The sequence below is a fragment of the Oenanthe melanoleuca genome, chromosome 3, assembly GCF_029582105.1.
Source record: "Oenanthe melanoleuca isolate GR-GAL-2019-014 chromosome 3, OMel1.0, whole genome shotgun sequence".
NCBI lineage: Eukaryota > Metazoa > Chordata > Aves > Passeriformes > Muscicapidae > Oenanthe > Oenanthe melanoleuca.
Window position 1 is genome coordinate 81366843 of NC_079336.1, and position 18846 is coordinate 81385688.

The following is an 18846-nucleotide window of genomic DNA, read 5'->3' on the forward strand; positions in this document are numbered from 1 at the left end:
GAAGGAAGAGACTGACAGATTGCTCTGCTTTGGAGAGCTTCAAGGGTAAAGACTGAAAAAGTCAAAATTGTCACTTTGTACAATCTGAGCTTTCCTGCTATAACTCCAGATAGCTTAAATAAGTAGAACATGCAAAAATTACCCTGAGAGCTAAAAAGTAATGTGGAATAAAATATAAATCAGCTGCACAATGGTACTAAATGCACAACTTTTGCCTGCTTGAAGAATACAGAATCATTAGTCACCTCTGCTTTCAGACAAGGGAATGCTGTCCTCATCCTGTCAAAATGAGCAGTAGTAGAAATTTTCCTAATGCTTGTTGATATTTAGGAACAAAAAGGTTGAGCTGAACATTGATTCTTTACACCATCAAAACCTCAGTGTGATCCCTTCAGAAAGGCTAAGGAGTCAAAAGTCAGACTCATTCCTAGAAAAGAAGCACAATAAATACTTTAAAAAATCATTACATAGAAATATAAGATTTCAGTCTTCTTTGGAGAGCACAGCCAGCACTGCATTCTAGGATGAACAGAGCTGAACAGCAGCTCTGACTGTACAAGATGGGAGGATGTAGCCTGTACCCAACTGCCTGTCAAAGGAACCTCCACATTTCCCTCATATATGTAGTAAAAGAAACAAAGCTGGAATGGTCTAATAAGAGCTGTCTTTGGTCCTGAAAATCTGCTTTGGAGCTGCCCTTGTTTCCATGGTGGCTGCAGACACCTCAAGCAGAACACACCCTTGTCCCATCCCTGTGCCTCTCTCAGGAGATAGTAGGGATGTCAAAAATCCTGTGTCCAAGTACCTCAAGGGCTTTTCAGTCACTAAAATTGCTTTCAAACCTGGCATTTAGAGTGCAGTTATTTCCCTGCCACGTTCACTCTGTCTTTGCAGGTGTGTATTTGTACCATCCCTCCATGTTCAAGTGTGAATCTTTTATTGATATTTGATATTGATGCTACTGATATTTACCCTACTGTGACAGTGCCAAAAATCATTGTGACAGTGCCAAAATTCATTATTTGGTGGTTGGAAAGGGCTGCATTCAGAGATGAAGTGGATATAACAGTGTCACTGCAGAAAACTTCTATGAGCTATTGGCTTTTACTCTTAGAAATATACTCTTAGAATTTACTATCTAATATGCCTCATAGGCAGACTAAAATTAACTTACCTCAGACAACAGAAACTCCAGACAGAGCCAAATGACTCCTCACAATGATGTGTTTTTCTCTTCCACGATGACCAGACTATAAGCTACAAGTCAAAAATTAGTCTGATCCTAAATTCATGTGGCTAGGCAACTAATGAAGATAAAACTCTGACTCATAGTGATTAAATTTCAATGAAATATTGAATAGTGCTTAATTGATTTCAATACTTGAGCAGTAGAAAAGAATTTATTCTGTCATGACTACAATTCATAACCATGTTTCAGAAAATGAGTAGGTCCTTAATGACCATGCTGGCAACATTATGCAGTGCCATAGAAAAGTTGAATAAACAGAAAAGTTTCCATAAACTGCATAATTTCTCACTTTATAGTGTAAATATATGGTAGCCTGCCACAGATTTCATGCAGGTTTTTTTCCTCATGTGCACTCTGGGTTTGTTGGCAAATACTGGCCTCTTTATTCTCTAAAGTGTCCCAGAACTTTGATAGTCATATTTCTGATGCCACTGCAATGTGGATATTTTTTTTTACCTTGCTATGGAATGAATCACTCCACCCTCCCTCCAGCACGAAGACAAATGTGGCTGCTGCTCCTGAACATATGGTAGAGCCTAAAAAAGGGTTATCTTGTAGGAGTGTATCTGTATGCATCACTTATCACACCGTCCCCAGCAGAGAATTTAAGAGATGATAGCTTCTCTTTTCCTTTCTCCAACTGCTCATGTTCAGCATTTCTGTGTCTCCTGCTTTCCAACACTCTCATGATTCCTCGAGAGAGGAAAGCCCACTCCCAGTACAATTGGCCTTTTACGTATTGCTCAGCAAACTTGGATTTGTACCACTTTCAGGGACAGGTTTTCAAAGGTTCAAAAGCAAACATACACAAGTTTTCCTCCTTTCTGTGTTCATAATTTCTATGTGACATTATAGAACACTTTATTTGTCTCTGAAGAGAGCAACCTGTAATCATATGGAGAGACAGATATTTGAAGTTACAAATTTCTACACTGCTCTCAGTTCGAGAGAGAAGGTGCTAGCACAGTATTTTATCCCAAAGCAATCTTCTCAGATTACAAAGTCTGTCTCCCTCAAGAAGCTGTGGACATCTTCAGAGTGACCCCTGTGATGACAGCAGAGGGTCATTTTTCTGTGAACATTCACTAGTGTCAGGCAAATACTTTGAGCATTTCAGGAAGTTTTAACCAATATTTGAAAACATTAGTACAATCTCTAATGGAAATGCTTTCTATAACTGAAGAGACAGCTACCATGAGTTGAAGGAACACCTGGCTCCATTTTTGTCAATAAGACAACCCTATACTGAAATGATTCCTCCAATGGTTCTGGCTAAAATAGATTTAAAGCTTGGTAGAGAAATGGCTGCTGTGGTTGCCCACACAAAGGTCTACAAAGTCATTAAAAAGTAGATCTAGCCAGGAAAACGGGATGAAACACAACCCCCTTACCTAAGCAGAAATTGCAAGTTTGATGTCAGAAATGCACACTTCTAAGGATGAGAGGAAGACAGTTTTGCCATGGAGGCAGAACGACTCAGATAAAGGTGAATTTTAAGTATATGGGTCAATATGACCATAAAAGAAAATGCAGAAAAAATGCAAAGGCGTCAGCATTTTCATCTTGGTATGAATCAGAGTAGAGTCATGGGTATGTGCACAGGGGCCCTGGTGAGCTCTCTGATACTGAGACTGCTCACCCAGCCACAGGCACACTGTGTCTTAATAACTCCTTCAGTGATGACCAGCAGTCGTTCTAAGGCTGAGCTTGTGCTCACTAAACCAGGCCTAATCTGTACCACTGTGCTGAGCCTGTGATTATTTCTTAAAAGAAAACTGCTCTTGCAATGTCTCACCTGCAGCCCTGCTGGCTTTGCAATGCTCAAGGCCTTCACACAGACAAATCAAAACCAGCAGGAGAAGCAGCAAAGGGGGTGGCACTGATGAATGGCTGCAGGGACCACTGACCAGCCCAAACAGAAATATACCCCAAAAGACACTTCTAGACCAAAGCTCTTCCACAATGAATCACAGCACAGAAAGCAGCCTGAAAGCCAGAGAGGTGTGTCTGCAGTGCTCAAAATATCCCTGGATGCAACAATCCAAGGGTCTGGCTAGTAAAGAACACCTCTACTGTGGAGCAAGAAAGCAGTATACATTTTCATATTTTTCCATCTCAGATGCAGTCCAAAGCAAAGTGTCATAATATCCCCTTAGCTTATTCAAGTACAAGTGCTTTTTGCAAGCTATATCTTGCTGAGATAAAATCAATTCACAAGATTTTACTGGAACAGGATAGAAGGCACTTTGTGGATTATAGCTTAATAGCTTATCCAGAGAATAAACAAGGCTAGAGAAAGACTTTGATCCTACCACGTGCTTTCTGCACCTGTGGACTCTGCTTGAGGTTTGGTGGGGTCTTTCCTACCAGACTTCCAGACAGACAGCAGTCTCTGAAATGGCCAGTACCTGTTGTTTCCATCAGCCTTACTTTCAGTAACATTCAGGAAGGCTGGTATTTTCAGTACTGACTGACAGCTTGGCAGAGGCTGCCATGTCAGCTATAAAGGCTCTGCCTAGCTCTCAGGGAAGATGAGGCCATGCAGTACCTTTTTTTGATACAGCCTAAGAAGATCCATATGACAGCAGTGATGTGGCTGCCAGTTAAAGTGATGTGTATTCACTCACAAAAGGGAAGACAATTGAAACCTTGCTGCACACAATTACAGCTTACACAGAGCTGTTTAGTTTTACTGAACCTGCTGACTTCACCAGAAGACTTTGATTGACAGTCTGACTGATTTGATGTTGTTGCCTTTGGAAGGGGTTGTTCCCAAATGGTAAAAGTGGTATGGGTAGTCATGATCATCCAGCCTGACCTGTTCAACAGAGCCCAGCACAGGCTGGAGACTTTATCCAGGATTCTTCCACTGATCCACAGCACTATGGTTTACTGGACACAGGGACTTCAGGATAGAAGTTGAAAAGTTGTTGATTCTACCTCTGTCTACTGGTTCATACCACAACATCAAAATATTGCAGCTCATTTCCACTTTGAATGGTCCTCACTTCAGCCTGAGAAAGATAAAGAGTGGTACACACATCTGTGTACAAAGAAAAAACACCAGAACAGACTTGGAGGTAGGATGGAGACATGGTCTATTTAAAGCTGTTGAGAATTATTAAAGTTCTGAGGAATCAGAGGATGGTATGAACTTCTGTACTTGCAGAGAGGAGGCGAGGTGTTGTGGAGATTTGGAATATAAAAAATAATCACATGGATGGTCTGTTACTGGCCAAGATGACTGGCTAAATCATTAATGGCATTTTATAAAATCATTTTTATAAAATGATTGAAGGATAGACTTGAGAAAGCCTTGAGAGGACACAGAAAACTTGTGCAAGGTCATGAAAAACATGAAAACAAGTATCAAGACTTCAATTATGGGAAAATACCTAGGATAACAGGTTGAAATTGAAAGGACAACATGGAAAGAGGAAGACAATGATATTTCATGTATAAAAGATATTTAAAGCCAGTTCTAAAGTGTCCAAAGATAGGTTTTCTTTGCATCCAAGTCACTTCCAATTGAAACATGTCTGTGACTGTTAGGTACTTCTGTGTGTTATTACCATTATTAAAAGTGACATAGAAAAAGCCCCCTAAGATTTAGCAGCTTTTTCTGGAGGTCACAGGACCACGTGAACACAGAAGAATGTAAAACCAGTACCTTTTCAGCTTAGCATGTTAGTTTCTGCAGTACTACTCAGTTCTAAAGTGATTCTACTACCACACATGTTGGGGAAGCCAGCACTGTCCAGCCCAAGGGTTTTGTGCAGCAGGGCTTTAATGCTTTCAGGACAAGCCATTTTCAAAACTTTTGTTGTGCAGATGAAACAAAGGTGACCTTTATCCTTTGCTTTTCTCCATTGAAGGTCGGCAGCAGTTCTCTGATCTACTGACAATGGCACATGATGCCCATGGAGAATATCCCATTGTTACTGATGATTAATAGTTGCACTGACTCCCCTCAGGGTCATAGCTACTCAAAGCCTGAGAATTTGAGGATGATGGAACATCCCAGGTACAGATAAACTCCTGAGTCCTTCCAAGCCAACAAAAACCATCAGCTCTCTAGGAGGCTCTTCACAAGTCACAGTATCATTTTTGATTAACATGTGCATGTACCACAAGAGTGGAGAAACCAAGTCACTGATAGGAGGTACCAGAGAAGTAGTTCAAGACTGAATATTGTCAATTCTAAACTCAGTTCACTGTTGTTCACTTTGCAGACAGGAAATGTCAGGAAGGCAATAATTTACTGTCCACTCTGTGTCTGTGGCAGACATTTCATTTGCAGCTCTGCTGAGAAGTGCATTCTGAAGCACACAACTTATCCCAAAAACAGCAGCATAACAACATCACGAACCAGCTTCCAAAAGGACTGCCTGTGGGAGTAGTGTATCAGTCACTTGGAGATACTGTTGCTGATTTTAGCCACCAAAACTTTTATTTATGGTCGCTCTGTAGGAAAAAAAATCATGCATCAAAGAGAGCTGGACTATGTTTAGGCTAGTGGATTGTCTAGAAATGGCTCAGCCACACAAGCTCAGCCTTCCTGGCTGCTCAGAGCTCCAAATCCCTGTGCAGAGACAGAATCTTGCTCCTGTCCTGGCAAGGTGAGGGACCCCCAGAAAAGTGAGAGTGGCTCTCACCCCACTCCAGCTGGGCTGCCAGGAGGAGGAAAAGCAACCCTCCCTGAGCTGCCTCTGCACCCTTTGAACTAAATACTGGAACCTGGGGGGACAGAAACCTCTCCAGGGGAGCCAGGCAGTCTGCTTGTGTAGGCTGACAACTACACTCACCTTTTTGTAAACAAAACAGAACTCATGTGAGATTGCCAAAATGCTAACTCTCTGCTACACACTGCAATTTTCTGCTGTGAAGTTTAACAGAGCTTTTCCATATTCATAACAGAAAAGTATCTTGTAGTTCTCAGAAGCTGCAGAGTATTTAAAAAAAATTTAAAAAGGAGAAGTTTTGTTAACATCTTTTGTTTTTAACAAGAGTATTCATAGGCTCAAAAAAAAAGTTAGCCTGCTCAGATACCCATTTTCGAAAACAGAACTTAAGAAGCTTGTTTTTCAGTGAAAACCTTTAAAATATTGATGGAATAGAATATTATTTCCTACGAATTTTTCTTACACCTTCCATAATTTCACTTTTCATTTTAGGGGAAATAGATCTACAAACTTCTGAGTTGTTCTACCTATAGATATTTAGATTTAACAACGGCCTAATTAAGAAAAGCTTGAATATTTCATTGAATAGTTAGTCTCTGCAAAGTTTTGGTGCTCATCCAGATCTGATTGAACAGCAGTTAAGTTTCCATAGCTTCTGAGGATGAAAAATAGGACTGAAACCGACAGAAAAGTCTGTTCTGCTTCCATTCCTGGCCTGCTGTACAGCAAAAGAAAGCACCTCATTTTACCTCTGTGGTGGAGTAGAGAATATAGTGGATTTTTATGGAACTGTGTGTGTTAACTCACCCTTGGAAGCAGCACTGAATTTCTAATCTCCAAGTCCTCACAGAAGTTTGTTCCACTTGTGATTATCTCATCTGTAGTTACCATTATGTTTGTGATACACACATGCATAAGAAGCATCCTATGTTGGCTCATGAAACTATGTCCTAAGTATGTATTCACCTATCTGTACTCAGTAAAATAGTGGTTATCAAAAGAGGTATCTAAAATAATGGGGTGAGAAGAAACAGCAAAAAAGATAAACAGGCAGTCAAATCATAAAACACAGGCTCAAACAATTTATCTAGCAGAAATATTTAAAGAGAAGATCTATGACAGAAAAGTCAACAGTCATAGATCTCAGAGATCACTACTTAGTAAAAAGTCTCACAGACCCACAAGCTTGATAATTCTGAATAGAAAATAAAAGCAAAGAAATTTCAGTCTGGCCCTAAATTGAATCACAATTGGGAAAAGAGTATCTAGTCCTGATAAGAGGTCTGTTGTGACTTAACACTACTAAGCTCTTGATTTGCAGAAAAATCCAGAGGGGAACATGAAAAGAAGGAATACATTAAGCAAAGTTACATGTAATTCTTATTTGGGAATGAAAAGGGGGAATAAGTATAAATAGTATTTTTTTTTGCCCCAAATTGATTCCTCTGCCTTCATGTACCTTTCCATGTGTTCATGTCACTCGTTCAAGATTTTATCTTCCATCTTCATTCCTCTGCCTTTAGCTAAATGTTGTGAAGCTCTCTGCCTTTTGAACTGTCATTAAAACAAGGTGTAAGAGACAGCACTGCAGATGAACAGCAGTGCGTGGCACCTGCTGAGCTGTGCTGTCACTGCCTGCAAAACTGCAAAACACCACACACTCAAAATAGGGCAAAACATCTGAGAGTATATAAGAGAGCCTTTTTGTTTCACCTAAGTGCTTTTTGTTTCACCTGTAGCAGGAGGGTGCAGCTGGGGCAGAAGTGTGGTATCTATTGCTACTGTCAGAGAGCAAAGTGAATGTGATGAATTTAGGGAGCCTTACATCCAGGAGGAGAGTAACTCCTCAAGAGGCATGATGTATGGTGGAAATGGGACTGTCATTCCCAAAGCTGTAACATCCACAAAGAGATTGATAGCAGCACTTCCACATTTCCATATGACATGAATTTTTTTTTTTCATAAGCAAACAAAACAACTGTTATGGAGAATTTTTAGTCTACAAAAACAGATGTTGCAATATTTGAATTTCCCATGGGAGAGATATTCCAGTGTTTGTTCCATTTTAAACAGGGCTAGAAAATAAAACTGAGTTGATACATGGTTTGTTTCTTCATAGCCATTGCAGAGGCAGGTGTTTGGAGGGTGTGCTAGCCAGATGTTGCACATGGCTGCAATGACTGTAAGACCAATTACCATTGATCTGGGTTTTTTAAATCAGTTTTTAAATCTGCTCCTTGTTCGATGTCAAGAACAGTGAATTACATTGTGGTTCTGTCCCATTATGTTGCCAGATTAAAGTTTGCTTTGGCTAAACTGAGGTACTAGCTTCAAAAATTCCCCAAAATAACATCTTTTGTTTGGGAACTAGTAAATGTGACCTGATTTGAAAAACAGCCTGTAACCCTTTTACATGCCTCCCTGTCATCAGCAAGCATAACTGGGGTTAAGCAGAGGAGAGGAAAATGACAGGAGCCAGGAAAACACAAATCATGTTCTCAAGGATTTAAGTAGGAAGGACTCCTGTAAGTTTCTATTGCTTTTCTTGGGCTCCCTTTGCTACCTTAAAACCACAGAAAATTTCTGGACTGAAATCACATAAAGATGGTAGAAAACAGGTTTTAACCTAGTGCAGACATACATGGTTTGGTGTGAATCTCAGCAAGCACATTAACCCAGCCCTTAAAAGGGGAGGTACAAGGACCAGCAAACTGTCAGGAGCTGCATCACAATGAAAGCTGTTTAAGAACAATGAAAGAAAGGGTTTAGTCTGAAAAATACTCCAGCTCTGGCATAATTAGTTAATTAAACCACAGCAAATAAAATTATCTACCATGAAAGAACACAAATAGGGAAAAAAGAGGAAAGGTGAACAATAAAATGATATTATGTTTTAGTGAGAAGAAACAAACAGCAAAAACTTCATATGCAGAAGAGTCTGGCAGTTTGTATAGCACAATGTCTTCACCCCACACCAACCTGTTGTTGTAAAAGGTGCAGCACTGTGCCCTGAAATGGGAGTGCTGCAGTCTCTAGGGCTTTTGTCAGTACTCCTCACAAGTGGGAATCCTGCTCCCAGTGGTCATTTCATCTCTCCCCTTGCAAAGAGCTCTTCACTGCATAGAAGTTATTAGTGTCCTGAGAGTTAAAAAAACCCAAACAATTCAAACTACTAGCCATACATATAGCCTTGTGTGCTCAAAGGGGGTCATACCCCTAAGCAAATCACACACGACACATATTTCTGCACTGTTTTTTACTAGCAAAGAGATTGCAGCCTTTCTAGTGCCACTGAGAACGGGGGAGGTTTGTCTGACACCACCCAGAGAAGACAGAGCTGTCCCTGCCCCTCTCTGCAGCAGCAGCCTGTGACAGCAGCCAGCCTGGGCTGCAGGAGCCAGGCTCTGAAGGTGACTCTGGGTGGCTGTTCCTTCTTCTGCCCCTCAGGGGCTGCCACATCAAAGGCTGAAACACAGCCAGGGGAGGCTGCAGGGACCAGGGGCGGAGGAGAGAAGTAGGGGTTCCCTTGGCTTGGTTGCCTGCTCAGCTTACAAGAACATTTCAGGGCTAGAAGGGAAGAGGCACAGAGAGACAAGACAGTTCCAAGCCAGTTTTTTTTCTCTTCCCCTCTCCCACTGGCCAGCCTTGGCAGCGCTGTTACATTCCTGCCCGTGGCATTTCCAGGCTGTGAAACTCCACACCGCAGCAGAGAGAGGAGCAGGCATCGCGCTAGCGACACATCCTCACCCCAGAGTAACCCAGCTGAAACTCTGCCTCTGCACCCCAAATGGGCCAGGCCCAGGCTCACCCGGACCCTGCCAGCCCTCCCAAGGCTGCAGCTCAGGGAGCTGTGCCTGTGTCACCTGCAGCATCCTTCTGGAGCAGAGGCGTCCCCGCCCTCCAGCGCCGGCACAGGGACTGATTCACCCAGCCTGACTCTCCGAGGCAATCTGCCAGACGGCTGAGCTGCTGCTGGGGTGTCTTGATGCTGTCAGCTGCCCATATGTCTACTGGGCAGCCACTGCCTGTGCGATCCCCACTCCGAGAAAAATTCACAGCACGGTTTGGGATACCTACGTAACAGCCAGTTCCACAATCTAAGCCGATTAAATAAACTGATAATTAGAAAAAGAAGTATGGGTTTGAGCAAATAGCACTTTTATTTGTTTTCTAGTCAAAATGAATTAAATTATGAGACAATAAATATATTACAGTGCTTAGACAAATTCAAAGTGATGGAAGAGGAAGGGGAGGGACGACAGATGGGCAAATACAGCATGAATTCACACCTAGTGCTGGCTGTCTCAAACTGTTCATCTCTGCAAATAAGCTAATCTGTAAACCAGGAGCAGCTGAACAAAAGAGGCTTAGGGCATAGCCTTACCCTGCTGTCTCCAGGGGTTTTTCAGCCACCCTAAAGCATGGCTGTAGCCATATAGTGGATGGACCCTTTCCCACCCCAGGATGCCAGACTGACGCCTCTCTCTCTTGCCCAGCACAAGTGCATCCATCTCTGCTGCTGTGGCACACAGGTGATTTTGTTTTCACTCTACAGTGCTCTCAGCCAAATGCCAAATCCTGTTTCCTTTCTGGACAGAGCCACTTTATTGGACTCACAAATGTTCTAGGACCTAACATGATCATGCTGTGACTCTGAGATGTCAGTAGGTCTGTGAAAATAGGGCAGATCAGCCTGCTGGCCAGGCTGCTTTTCTCTGCTATGAAAATCAGAGCATTTCATTTTGAACATATACAATTCTCAAAGGCATGGGACTAGTTCTCTGTATTTTGTCTGCATTCTGTGGGTTTGGGTCCTGCAAAGAGGCTCCTTCTTCAGGCTTCAAGTCAAAAGCAGTGTTCTCCTGGGGTTCAGTGTCAGAAAGCACAGAAAGTTCAAAACTCCCAGGCTTCTGTGCTTCAACAGCATTATAGTTTGAGTTATAGCATTGAGGTTTCTTTAGATAAAAGTACTAGCCTGCTATCCTCAGCTAGGGCTGGATTACCATTTTGCTTGGCCCATTACAGATTATTATGGATTACAGGGTACATGTCTGGACTGTGGTCATATTAGACTGCAAATCAAGACAGATTTGGAGGAAAGGGTAGTATGACAATGAAATAACATGTCTTGTTTTCAAAGACATCCATTACCTTATATTTTCTTTCTTTACTATTGAAAATTTAAGCTACATTTCTCCTGTGTCCTTTTAGGAACAAAGAAAAGATAAATGACTTCCTTGTAGTACAAGCCTTCATGGAAAACCTACAAGTACAGCACTCAAAAAATTACACGGAGCATGAACTTGATTTCTGCCTCAAATTTTAAGTTCCTCAGCTTGTCTGAATCCTTTTCTTTTATCTTTCCCTAGCCAAAGTATTAACACAAAGACTACTCACCATCAGCATCCCAACTGAAGCCCCAAAATAGGTTTAAATGAGAAGCAAGTGTTGCATTCAGCTTGCACTGTATAATTTGAAAACAGACTTTCACTGGGTGCAAATGTTTTGCTCAGAAAACCTGCCTTTTATAGGCAACTCCAAAAATAACCAGACTTGTAAGGGCTAAAGCTAATCAAGACTTTATAATATAATTTATTTAGTACAGTGTATTCTTCTCTTTATTTTTTTAAATTTTATTTTTCCAGTGTTTTGTCTTTTCCAGTTCTATATTTAAGTCATTTCTCTAGGAAAACAAGCTGTATCATTGCTGTTATGTGTTAGGGTTAATCAGTTCCATCATTGTACAAAAAAAAGTATATTTTCTTTTGAAAATAGCCTGAGCCTACAAGCAGAAAGCATGGTGTGAAAGAGAAAGGGTACAATAGGGAATTCAGAGCAAGCCATTAGATAGGTGAGTCTGCAGCTATGCCAGTGAAGTAAAGCACTATGTTCTGGCTGTGTTTGCAATTTTGACTTATTCTCTCCCTGCCATCCTCTTTGTCCTGTCGCATATATTTGATAGATAAAACAGTCCTACATAAACAAATGAATATAGCTGCTTGCACAGCCCTCACAACAGTATTCAGAGTCACAGCTCAACTGCTCAGCACTGCAAAGGCAAGGAGAAATAGGAACCTACTGCAGGAGGAGCAGGTGCCCTCTTCCAAGGCCCTCCTACCGAGAATCCAAAACCACATCAGCTTTGAAACAGGCAAAAAGGCTTTCCAATGGCTTCAGATGGGAGCTGTATGGGGTGGGGTGTCAGAAAGCTGGGGAGGGAGGAGCTGTCAGGGCACCCTCTTTCACCTGCCTACAGCCTGGAACCTGCAGTGGGCAGGTGGGAGCTCAGTGAGGCAGAATGATCTCAAACTGGCAAGGCCAATTTTAGTAATACAGTGTTATGGAGCACAATATGTTGTAAGCATTTTTTTTTTTTTTTTTGTAACTCCATTGTAAAACACCTGTGGATAAAAATAAATCATCCTCTCCTTCAAGAAGGTATTTTTCAGCCATTACTTTTACTATTGGTTCAACACACTTGAAGGAGGTTTCTTAGTAGTCTGAGTTGGTGGTGATCCAGTTGAAATGAAGGGTGAAGTGAAGGCAGGGAGGAGGTTCTTGGCTGCAGATTTTGAAAGATTAGGAGTAGTTGTCACACTCTGTGACTGCTGATACCTTTTCCATTCCTCCTAAAAGGACCCAGATATCAGTAGATGTGACCCAAAATGAGGAAGATATTAGAGTGGATCTCTGACACCAACTAGAATTCAATGGATGAGCAGTAGAGAGAAAAGGAGTATTGGGTATTGCTGCAGGCACTGAAGTGAAAATGCAGAGATAAAGTAGAACCTCTTGGGTGGTTAAATGTGCATTACATATACAAATTATGGATATGTTAAAGATTTTCATTTAGAGACCAAATTGTTGAATCACCTGAAGCTAAATAAAAATTTCATTTCAATAGTTCATTTTGGCATCAGATGTATAACTTTTTATTGCAATAAAGGGGGGGGACAGGTATTGGCACTTAGATTCAGAGCATCTGAGAGAGGAGATATGGCAAATATTATGGGTAAGAACTAGATCATCTTGAATTGCCCTCGAGTGAAAATGCTCAGCCTTATTGAGCTGAATCAATAACTAGATGGCAGAGATAGAACAGGGTACTGCTGTCTTATGCTCAATCACAGAATTACAGAATATTCTGAGTTGGAAGGAACTCACAAGGATCATCAAAGTCCAAGTCCTGGCCATGCTCAGGACTGCCCTAAGAACCACATAATATGCCTGAGAGTGTTGTCTAAAGTGATTCTGATTTCCTTTCCACCTTGTCCAGCACCCCTAGAGGTGGGGTGAGATGAGAATCAGGCAACTTGCCATCATATTCAGCTCCTGAGGCTGAGCTTAGGGGTAAAACTGCCACATACAACTTCTCCACAGGCCTCAATAAATGTTATTTGGCAGGAGTTAAACTTTGAAGGAAAAGGGAATGCCTCCAGCAGATGCTGTCCCACCCTGCCCTGCTCTGCTGGGGAACTGCAGCACAGTCAGCAGCAGGGCAAGCACTTTCTCATGAGCCCTCACACCTCACATGCTCATATCAGGGGCACATCTCCCCTAGGGATAAGGGACATTCAGTATTTTGCCTGTCTGTGACAGTGATCAAACAAGAAAATGGTCTGGGCAGCCTCCACATGGTCAGGCTCTGCTCATCCTGAACTGGACTTGCTCTGGCCAATGGATTTCTCATCAGTTTCTGTACAAGCACCAAGTGGATGATAGTTTTCCACAACAATCTAGGGTAAGTTTAAAGACAATACTGAGATGTACATCTACTTTTTTTTCATATATTAATTTTTAATATATATTTCATATTTTATATTTATATTTTCCACTTCATTTTTTGGTAATATATGTAATTTTTATCATTTTCACTACATTTTCTTTTTTACTCTTTAAAGATTTCTTATACTGCAAGGGAGGGTGGTAGGGAAAAAAACCAAGCACAAACAAAAAACTGAGCAATAAACAACCCTCCCCAAAAAACCTGTCCCTGTACTTCTCCCAGCAAAAGAAAGAAAATAAAAATAAAAATCAAAGACTAGATGAAAATGTTTTCAGCAGACACACATAAAACCCCACAGTCCCAGAATACAGGTGTCTGTAAAGCATCTTCTTCATCATGACTGATGCCTTGCAGCAAGCTTGCACTTGCTGAGGTTACTCCAGAAGCCAATACACACTCCTGCTGCAAACCACTCTCAAATGATCTGAAATACCAAATGTCCAAGCCAAACTTCCCTCTGCTCTGATTATATAAATTTTACTTCCCCTTGGACTGTGACTTCATGTATTTATTTTTATAAAGTGGTGCTCTATATGTGTCAAATATGAAAGATTACATACACGCTTCATGTGCTGTTCTCCCTCCCAATTATTGTTTTATTTAATGTTGAAATATGCAAATGCTTTGGCCAAACCAAGGTTTCTATCCTGCACACAATGCAACTGGGACAGCTCAGCTCATATGCTGAGGCTGAGTTGGGAATTTTGCTCCAGGAATGAGCCATGGAAGCAGGTCAGTGCCTAGTGAGGTTGGAGACAGGTGGAACTGAAAATTGGGTAGAAATGTGGCAGGGCATTCACCTGCAGGTCTTTATTTGTCTGAACCCAGTGACCAAATCACAAGCAAGGACAGATGTTTGGGTCTTTCAGAATAGATGAATCCTCTGTCTTTTCCAAAGCCTAACCAGTACTCTGTATTTCTAACTTCCCTCAGAGAGAAAACGACATAAACACACTTAGCTACAGCATCAGGCTGTTGGCACAATTTGCCCTACCAGCAACAGACAGGCTTCCCATTTTCAGTCTTTACCTGGAAGTCTCCACACAATAGGCTTTCCTTGCAAGAAGCATTAGACAATGGCAACCTCTCTGGTGCTCAGTGTGGCACTGCTGTTTGGGAGAGCATCCTTAGGTGAATTTGATATTCCTGAGGTTTGCAGCACCTCAGTCATGAAGCACTTTCTTATTGACATGCACGTGACTAGAAGAGTGCATGGATATATTTATACCACCATGCTGTGGGAAGTTCAAGCTCAGTTAATTACTTCCTCCCTAGGTTAAAGTATCCATGAGTGCAAATGCTGAAGCTATTTTTTGCTCATGAAAAGGAACTGAACAATCATCTAATTGCTAAACTGCAGCCAATATTTAACTGAGAGGTGACAGGATAGTGGGGATCTCTGTTCAGGCACCCTGTAAAGCACTTGCAGTAAAAGGAGCTGTGCAAACATAAATCATTGTTATATTGTTTAAGTAATCAAATCCACAGCACCATTGTTTAAATAAACTGGAGATGTGGAGCCATTTATTCATATTTTAATGCTTAGGCTGCCTGCTACATAAAACATATATTTAAAAAATAAGCTTTCAGAAACATATAAAATACTTTTTTCTTCCCAGTGCTGAATTTATAAGTTAGGGAGACTATCACTACAGTAATTCTTAATTTGTACAGCTGTTTTCATCACTTTTAATATGAAATACCACAAAATAAAACAGACCTAAATCTCTCATAAATCTAATGGCAGTGTCGCACTTCAGATGCACATTTTTAAATGGCTGCATCTTTGCTATAATTTAAAACACAGCCAGAAGGCTCAGTGTGACCTGGGAAGTTCTACAAAACACTTGCAGATTTATTCCCTTTGGAAGAAGTAGTGAATGTATATATTACACCAATGCCTGCCAGCTAGAACTGAGACTTGGTGCCCCATCATGTAGGGTGCTCTATGCATGAACAAAACACAATCTCTCTCCCCAGATGCCTTACTTGAATTCAAGTGTTGCAGTTATGTAATCCTCCATCTTAATGGTTCATAACCATCCCTTTTCTGCAGACCACACAATGCCTCCAAAGCAAGTCTCCCCATTTATTTATGTGGGTTCCTGGTACTTTCAAATGTGTCTAACCCTGTGAAGAAAGGTGGTGCTGTCACCCAGGTTACAGATGGGAAAACGAGGCTCAAAGATATTATTTTCTAAATATTTATATTTCATTTCAATTCCTTATTCAAAATTAATTAAACTTACTAGTGCATAAATTGCACTGATCCTAATGCTGATGCTTTTACACATCTAAAATACTTTGGAGTCCAGACTGAGAGGAGTAGGCAAGATTTTTATGACAAAGGAGATTTCCTAGTGTTCACTCCTCTAATCCTGAGTTCAAGGACACATATTTCTTTGTAGACCTTTGTCTTCTTCCATCCCTTTCTCTATTGGATGTTGGTTACTCTTTCTGCATGTTTTTTCCTTTAAATAAGGAGTGATTTTCAGTTCTGCAATTTGTAACAAACTTCTGGTTTCAGGTAAAAGCAATGGGTACAATATACATTTACTAGCACTGGTGTTGGTACTATAGAAAAGATGAAGAATGGAAAGACCGTTGCATTAAAATCCACAGAGTGCAGATCCAGTACCTACTCATTATATCAGAATCAGAAAGATGGAGTCTGAGTGCATTGAAAGAGATAAAAGCCTGCTATGAGCTTGAGCAAAGGTCCTCAGAGAGTAAATACAGGGGGAGGTCAGATGGGAAAGCAGACACACATGCTCCTCCTCCTAATCTTCATTATAATGGCACTGATATATCCAAAGCCAAACCTCAGATTCTGGTACCATTTCAGCTTGCAAACAGGAGGCCCAGCAGACAGCATTTGCCAGAATGTCTCAAAACTTGAATTTTTATTGAGCCATTGCACCCTACTGTAGTCCCCTTTTCCACCATTCTGCCAGTGGAAAATCACAGCTGGCATGGAAGGGGAAATGGGAGTGGTGTCCTGGGATGATCAGGAGAGATGGGGAGGGGGGAACTTCTGCTTCCACTCTTTCACAATGTGCACAATGCTCATGAAAAAACTCTTAGCAGAGGGAGAAGCAGCTTTCTGTTCTTTTGTGCATACATTTCTTGCTAGTGAAGCAGGATTCCTAAAAGCTGAGCACAGCTGATGTGTCTCAGTCCTGGAATACCGACTGTCTTAGTGTATATTAAGTGCCCATCATTTTAGCAGCTGAGCAGTATCACGTCCCATTTAGCACATACACAGCATTTTATAGAGCAGAGCACTGTGGAAATCCTTTCCCTTAGGTTTTTCCACACACTCATTGCAGTGATATGCATCTGACCAATTAAAGCAAAACAGCTCTAGTTAATTAACTCTAAGGGACTGAGTGGTTCCCTGACTGGAAGTTGTGAGAACTAGTTTTGACATTAGGAGTACCATTGATTAACTCTCAGGTGCTGGACAATCACTTCATCTTTCCACACTTCATTTTTCCCTGGTGCAATATGTAGAGGAAAAAAAATTGTTTTCTTTGGTGAAGTACTTTTAAGAGCTGTGAATGAAGAGCATCATCAGTGAATCCTCAAAAAAGGCCTGATGGGAGATTTTTTGAAATAGCATTGTCCTCACTGAGCTTCTGAAAAACTGAGCCACAACCAAATAAAGCAGCAAAGAAAACCTCACTGGGAGGTGGAAGTGGGGACATGATAAAAATTTAGGGGTTGCCTAAAATCTTGAGAGCAACTTTTTCTTCCAGACCAGACTGGTAAGATGGCATCTCTCTTCATTTCTGACCCTGGCACCCAATTCTCACCCATCAGCTCCTAGGCTGCATGTCAGTGCTTTTGCATGGTTTGTTTTTTTTTACCCTGGCCATCCTCCTCCCTAGAAAACTGGCACATCCAACCACTTCCAATATCTGACAATCCCTGCAAACTTTGCAGGGATATTCCTGTTAACTGGGCCAAATTAATTTTACAATGAACATATAAATTATACATCCTTCAAAGTGTTTTCCAGCTTTACACTGTGCTTACAATCTTAATTACTGCTGAGTTTTTGCCAAAAGCGTTGCCTTGAGATAAAAAGATGGCACTGGTATGTTTTCTTTCATTCTATTCCTAATACTATAGCATTACTTAACTTTATCTCATTTATCTCCTTTCATTCTGCTTAACTCCACATAGTTGCAATTCCCAAATACACTGGTACCAATGTACAGTAGCCAGAGCAAAATAATTTTTCATTTCATTTTTTTCATTCATAAATTTTCAGTTTTCATTTTCTGATTGATTTATTATAAGATATTTTTACAATTGGGGAATGGAGGTGGACAGAACTGAATTTCCTCTGATTAATTCAGTATTTGAATAAATATCCTTTTAAAAATGGTTTTTGGACTTGATGGTCAATATTCTTGTTTTTGGCAATGAGTGAATTTGGAATAGCTAAATTGATCACTTTATTCTTTCTGTTCTACTGCTGACTCAGATAAAGGTATTGTTGGCACAAAACTTTGTCCATGCCAACTAAACATTTTGTTCCGGAGAAGCTTTAAAATTAGATTTCATTTCAGGAGAAGGGTGAGAGGAAATGCCACATGAATGTTTACTACCTCTCCTTTTGACTTCCTCATGCTAAAGAAAACCACCCTGTGGTAAAGAAGAAAATAACAAGGCTTGTTGTGGGATCTGGAGCCCAAGTACCATGACTTGATGAGTGCCTCAGCTCTCCCTGCAGGCAGCAGCAGAACAGAGTACCCATCAGGTAATAACACCAAACCTACCATGAAAATCAATGGCTTTGACTATATATAAACTTTGGCCACAGTTTATTCTCAAATTAGTTTCAAACCCCAAATCCCACTATATCTGTACCAGATCCAATTTTTCTTTACTGCTTCAGGATAAAGTTATAAGAGTTTATATGTTTGGTTCTACTTTTCCATGAGATTCCAACTTCTGCTGGTAGATCATATACAACCAAAGATGCAGTTCAGTTTAGTGAAATCTTTGCAATAAAAAAGGAAGAACAAGGTGGTTTCTTGGAATTCATCACTAGCATGAATATGTCAGTCATTCTTCCAATACACAAGGAAAAAACAGTACAACTGTTCTTCTGTACTGTT

At 40.9% G+C, this 18846-nt stretch overlaps 1 protein-coding gene across 2 annotated transcripts in view; it reads right to left on the minus strand.

Moving 5' to 3' along the window:
• Window positions 1-18846, minus strand: part of LRFN2 (leucine rich repeat and fibronectin type III domain containing 2) — a 237534-nt gene that overhangs the window by 14019 nt on the left and 204669 nt on the right. The window lies entirely within an intron of this gene.